Here is a 7361-nt window from a genome sequence, read left to right on the forward strand (position 1 = left end):
ACAATACAATATTAAAAAACAAAAGGGAAGATCATTTTGTTCCAATTGTATTATATGAATACAGAAATACATATTCCATAAATTAAACGCATGTACACCATAATATATTTCTTAAAGGAATAAATATATGCTCAGTTAACGTAAAATTTATTCATTCGTTTCAACGCGCTTGGATGAAAACCACATTAAAACAAATCCTGGGAGGAATATTCGTTATAAAATAAACATTTTCCACCAATTTATGTTTATTCAATTTACTTCCCTTGTTTTTATAATGTTATTTGAAAAAAATATCCTACAGAGCCGCATGGCTATATTTCGAGAGAGAACCTTAAAAAAGATTTTTAATAAAACTCAAAAAAATAAGTATTTTTTGTATACTGTTATCAATTTAATATTCTACAGATGAGTTGTTTTTAACTGCATATTATCTTAAATTGTTGGACTTGAGTTAATTATTTTAAACGAACAGTAGTGTAGAATATATAGTGTTCGGTTTGAAATATAGACAATAAATCAGATGTTATTGGAAGCTTATATGGTACCTTATCTATATATAATTATATCAGCATTACTTTTCTATTTATATTTATATAATTAACAATTGAAATGGGTTAGCAGATTGAATAAGGTACTGTAAGTTCCTATCTCTTAGCCCAGCTTCGAATCCGGGTGTGGAGCCGATAACTATTTATTCTGTTACTGTAGCCGTCAGTCACTCCTGTGGGTTAGGGAGTTTTTTGGAGGTACAGTTTTGTTTTAACACCCACTTCCTGGTCATTTCTGATGTACCGTAGAGAAGAGGGGTTTATCTAGCGGGTACAACCCTATTATAACTATGGGGGGGGGTCAAGTTTTCATTTCGTGGGACCACCAACACGACCTGGAAGGTTGGGCTTCGAAATGGCGTCACTCAGCTACAGAGGGCCTGAGAGAAAACTTAATGATTGAACGCGTTAATAAACAAATGACCTTCTTGCAAAACCGTTGTTCAAGAAACAGTACTTCTTCACATTTTACTGATCTCATAGATTATAGCAGTAATGTTTTTATTTTTTATAAAATTTTAGATATCATATATTATCGAAATTGAGGTGTTAGTGGCATGTGACAAGTTTCAGCAAACGTCACATGGTAAAAACAAATTAGGTTCTACAAAAAACAGTCTACGGAAACAGTTAAAAAACGACGAGCTTCTCATTCCTCTCCTCTCTCGGTTATTTTCGGGATTCTCACACGTTCACTATAACTGAAAATTGCTGAACCGAAATTTTTATTGCTGTTAGAATTAAAATGCGCTTTTATGGACGGATCTTTAATCATGAAAGTTATGCAGAAGAAGTCTACAGTCAATTTGATAGTATACGCAAATTTAGGTGGAAACTAGAAGTTCTGAAAAATTGTTCATTTATATTAATAGGAATTTCAAATTTGTGATCTCCAGTTTTTCCAGAAAAAAAGCTTAATAATTATATAATATATAATTATATATTATATAATAATAGAGTAAATTTCTTCCATTTTTTTTTATCTATAGATCTTGGTTGAAAGGGATTCGTTCAAATGAAGACCAGAAAGGGATATGGGTGAAAGTTTTAGAAAGATCCTGCAAATTTTGTATTTTAGGGTGCTACAAAAATTGCAATACTCCTTGTATAAGTATATATTAAAAAAAAAATAAATAAAACTGTTTCCTACTAAAACAGGTTTACTGTCAAGAATTAAAAATAAAATATGTGACATTTTATAATTATAAAATGCAAATAAGACATGATGGATTGCAAATAGGATTAGATAGAACATGCCGTTAAGTAACTTGACCAGCGTTTGATGGCGAGATTAGAACCCAAACTCTATAGCCGATTCTGGACCCGTAGCTGTGGACTACGTGAGACGAATCCTCCAACCAATTAAAACTATTATTCATTTCGGCCTCCTTTCCAAAACAAACATAGCCCCTGTTTGTGTCCAGGTTAAAAGTTATCCCTTCCTCTTCAGTTTGAAGCAGACCACAAACAAACCTTTGGAGGTTGTAAGGGTGTCCTAGTGGGCGGCAAACAGCTTCTGTTAGGAATACGTTAGCTTCTGTTCAAAGTGATCAAATGTTGTAGTACAGAAGTTATAAAACTACAACTTTACTAGTTATACATAAAGTTCGAATCTAGCATCGGTACTTTTATGTGCATGAATTACTAATATTCGATCGATTATGCCTGATCAAAATTTTTGCAACAGACGCAAAACCAAATTTGTTTTTTGTTATCAGTTAACGAAATAATACAACAATAAAGTATTGAATATTGAATATCATTTTATTGTAAAATAAAACGTTAAATCAACATTTTAAACATATTTACAAAATAGGAAGCAATAGCTTAGGGATATGTTATTGCATCTCTTGTGGTTACTGAAAACTTAATGGTTAATTATTACTAAAGCAGGGAACTGAAAAGGAAAACAGGGAAGAGAGGAGATTGCCACGTTGAGAGAGGGGAATTTGAAAGAACCAATAGATGTAAGCAGAGAAGAATAGCAATTTGAACAGAAACCAATGATTTTGTATTCATTATACAATAATAGTGTGAGTTGGGGACGAAACCCATTAGATGTAACTAAGTAGAGAATAAAGCGGGATCCAGAAGGATATTCTAGGTAATGTTTCCGACTATTTGGAAAGTGTCCCAAGAATATGTTTAGACAAACAACAACATCCAGTGGAATGACTTTGTACACAGTGTATTGCATATTTTTTCTGCATCTTTAAATTTAGGTAGTTTTGAGATGTTGGAAAATTGTATTCCAGCGTTTATAATAAGAACATCAAATTATTTAAAAGACAGCTTCATCAGTAACTCTTCAATTATGGAAAAAATGTAGACTTTCAGTCAGAATAGTTTACTTTTTGTGTACTTGTATCATTGTAGAGAGTATGTAGCCTTTTACTACACAAAAAATCCGGTCTCTAATCCATTGAATTATCATGATAAGAGTCAATGAAGAATAAAGTAAAAAATGAATGATAGAGGAACACTAAAATTTTAAAAAATTGTCTGTCCATAAAGTAATTTAATGGACATATTGTGAGAAAGGATTAATCTGGAGTTGCAGCCAATAGATGCCCGAATCCACAGAACCTGTCAGAATTGAAAATTGAGATTGATGAAGTCTAAGTTGATTTAAAAAATCTGTTAGAAATCAGCGAAACTAGTAGTTTTATTGCTGTTTGCGAAAATAAATTGATTTTATCATTAAATACCATGAAAAATATTACTCCATACGAAAATAAACGCCATAAGCTACTTTATGACACATAAAACTAGCTTTGATTTGAGTATTAATAAACACCTGTACGTTGAATGGTGCCTGAGACATAGATTTCTAGATGATGTCTAGTAGGTTTTCCTGTGTTGTGGATAATTTTAAAGATGTGGCGCATCGAATGAAAAATTAATTTTTTTTAGCCCTTTGAAACAGACTCTACTTCTTATTACCCAACTATACTTAGTAGATCCATCAATTTTGAATAATAATTAAGCATAGTTTTCATTAAATTAATCAAACATTGGAGTGAAAAACTAAAGATAGGCAATTTTCTCATCATGAGTTTAAGAACCAGGGGTATAAGTACTAGGAAGATTATTATGTACAAAAGAATAAAAGCGCAAAAGTAAGAGTAGAAGATTTCTTAGCACCTCCTAAATCCTCTTGGACCCCCCTCCCTCCCACGAACTGTAATGCGTACATAATAAGTATATAAACCATATTTTTCAAACATCCGTATATTGCTGAATTACCAAATCATTTGTACAGAATGCAAAGTAACTAACGTATGGTAATTATTTCCCAATCCAATTTAGCCCAGTCTCTTCTAAAGAAAACCAGTTTAAGGGAAGACCATATTGTCATATGTTGTGAATAAAGTAAATCGAGCGGTTTATAGGAGGGGCTCGCTTGAGCCTGAATAAAAACATCTTCTTGGAAGCGCTTTACATAACAAAGAGACCCTGATGGCTTCTTAGCCAGGGTTCCTTCTTTGGTAATAGGCTCCTGTCTGCAGCGAGGTCAATCTTAAAAGTCGAAGATCATATTACCTGACTCTACGCTACCATTTGGTTACACTGAGTAGCAAACTTATCCATGTTGCTATTAACTACTAGATACCACATAAACTATAAACAACTGTTCATAAACTTACGAAGTATTTGTTTGGGATATAAATAGTGCGACCTATAACAACTATTTGACAAATTTGTCAAAGTACAAATGTACAAATGGTAGATAAACAATTACTAGAAGTTGTAGATAAACAGTATAGTTAACATCTTCTCTTGAGGAAGGTAAATAATAAATATTATAGTTGGATATAGTTCAGGTGGTGGTCAATAAAGGTATCAAAATAGTAGAAGGAAACTATTTATTGTTAACCAATGTTTCGTCCCATTGTGCAGGGCATTGTCAGGGCTAAATGAAAAAAACATTTTAGAATTAACAAAAACATTAAAATAAAAACAATTGTTATGTTTATAAAGTAGATCAAAAAGAATTAATAATAACAACATAAGGGAGTATACATGTAGGTGGACTGGAAACAAATTACTAATAAATATAACCAGGTGTGATAAAAGTTCTAATACAGATCTAGACTAATAAATTGTAGGAGACTACTCATTAAAATTAGTTATAAATGTAGTAAACAGGTAGGCGTAAAAGGTAGAACAGATAGGTGAAATAGTTATGGTATAGGTGGGGAATAGTAATACGTAAAAGGGAGATATTAAAAAAATTGATAAAAATAAACAATCACCTGTCAGATTGAAACTCTGCGGGTGACTGAGAAAAAAGGGGATAGTCAGGTATAAAAAAGTCCCCACTTCCTAGGGCAAACACTATAAGAAATCTTATTATTTTGAATATTTTTATTATTTGACGATGTATCAGTATCAATATGGTTAACTCTCCTTGAATTAGGATAAAATAACCTATTACTTTCATCTTCACTGTTTCTATTTCCCTTGACATTTTATTTTTTATACCCTTATAATAAAGTTTTTTGTTTTTTTTAAAAGTCAGAGTTTTTACGTTTATTGAAGAAAATGTATTTAATGTTTTTGATAACACAACAATTTTAACAAACAATTCAATGTAATATTTTTATATCTTAACCAAATTAAAGATGTTTCAAATTAAAATAAAAGCTAGTACATAAAACTGGAACAATTCTAAATAGTAGAAGTAACAGTTAAATTTACTATGAATTTGTCGTTTTTCAGTGTTACCAACAAATATCAATAGAAGAAGAAGAATTAAATTTTTATTTCAAAATTTATGTAAAAAATATAGATAAAAGGAGGATTTATTGACAATGGCTTCTGAAAATATTATACAATATATTCAGAAGTTATAAAAAAAAAAAAAAAATGGCTGTCTGACCTAGAAAAAGGAAGCAACGAGTAAATCCTTTCATAACTAAAAAGAATATTATTCATTTCATCAGAATTTATAAAAATCAGAAAATATCAAAAAATGGACTTTGGACTACTTTGCCTTCTGAGTGACTTATATTTGTGTTCGTTAATAAGCAAAATTTCTTCTCAATTTTAGCCTGAACTTTCTACACTAATTTTAGAACATTTTAGCATACACTCAGGGTTTCTGTTGTAAGGTACGAGCAGGACTTAATGTAAACAGTACTATTGAATTCTGATTCGTAGACAAATTTTCAATAGACTAATTTGTTTGAAGAAACGAGATTACATCTAACAAACATCTAAACAATTTTATTTTTAAGTCACATTCGTTGTTCATTCTTCAGAACACGTACATAAAGCTAGAACATTTCTAAATAGAAGAAGTAACAGTTAAAATTACTATGAATTTGTTGTTTTCCAGTGTTACCAAAAAATATCAATAGAAGAAGAAGAATTAAATTTTTATTTCAAAGTTTATGTAAAAAAATATTGATAAAAAGTGGATTTATTCACAAAAAAAAAAAATGGCTGTCTGAATTAAAAAAAGGAAGGAACGAGAACATATGGGAACATGGCAAATATAATGGAAACATATGGGAAATATATACACATTTTTTAAGATTGATGTTTTTTCATATGGTTTGGGATTCAAACCATAAATGTTTGAGAGATATTTGATATTACGCACATATGTTTCCCATCTTCAAGTCCTAATTAATTAATAGATTAATATACATTAACTATTATTTGTATTGGAATAAAAGTTGATGGGTCTTTTTAACAGAAGACTGTATTAAACTATAGAGCACTACATCAAACAGTTTCTTCTCCTACGTAACATAAATAAGATTATTAACCTAATTTAATTTAATTTAAAAAAATTACTTTGTGGCAAAATAAAAATAGAAAATTAGAATCAGATCCAAAGATAAGAAAAATGGAAGGGAAATATACAAGGCGCAACATTAAGTCTATAAATAAAAAGAACACAGGTCTCAGTGAGGACTCCTTGAGGGATACCCTAGCATTGAGAAGGTGCATCGAGGCATGATTCGAATCACGGTTATTCGGGGCACACTTTGGGCTCCGTTGCCGATTAAATGTCTCGCAGGAACTCTAAATAAGAGGGGAAAATCTTCCTTTTGTAGCTTTCCTTTCATTTGGGGAATGGCAGGCTTTTGTGATCCTTTGGTGCGAAAATGGCGAAAAATTAAGCTGGCATTTTGACTCTATGTTAAAAGCTTCGCTAAATAATTAATTTTTATTTAAACTTCTTCACGTGAAAACCTTTTCATTTTGCCTATTAAAACATACTTTTAAAATGGGATAAGATTCCTTTTCTGAAATATTTCAATATATAAAATGGACCAGATTCACTACTTCTGGATTCGTCATTAAAGGTTTGGTAAGGAAGACCGGGTTATTAAAGGTACGAAAAGCAAGACCGGATTATTAAAGGTACGATAAGCAAGTCCGGGTTATTCAAGCATTCAATGGAACATTTATTATCTATTATATGATTTGTTTCCTACCTAGTGCACGATGCTTATCATGACCTAACTTTATCTAGTCAAAATATGAGGGTGGCCAGAAAAGATAATTTAAAAATTTTTTTTACAATTAGAAATATAATTGTTTTTTTAATTGATGTTTTTCCGATCAAGCTCATTTAATTATTCGGGGATTCAAACCATAAATCCTTGAGAGAGATTTAATATTAGGCATATATGTTTCCCATCTTCAGGTACTAATATTCCTCATTTGTTAAGTACATTCATTTATTTTTGAAATTTTATGATATGGTCACTTAATTAAAATTTATAATATAACATTGTTTAAACAATATCGTTCACTATAGTAAGTAAATAAAACGTAGATCAAGCCCCCTCCAAA

This window comes from Halyomorpha halys, unplaced genomic scaffold, assembly GCF_000696795.3.
Source record: "Halyomorpha halys isolate HHAL.00 unplaced genomic scaffold, Hhal_1.1 Scaffold134.1, whole genome shotgun sequence".
NCBI classification, from domain to species: domain Eukaryota; kingdom Metazoa; phylum Arthropoda; class Insecta; order Hemiptera; family Pentatomidae; genus Halyomorpha; species Halyomorpha halys.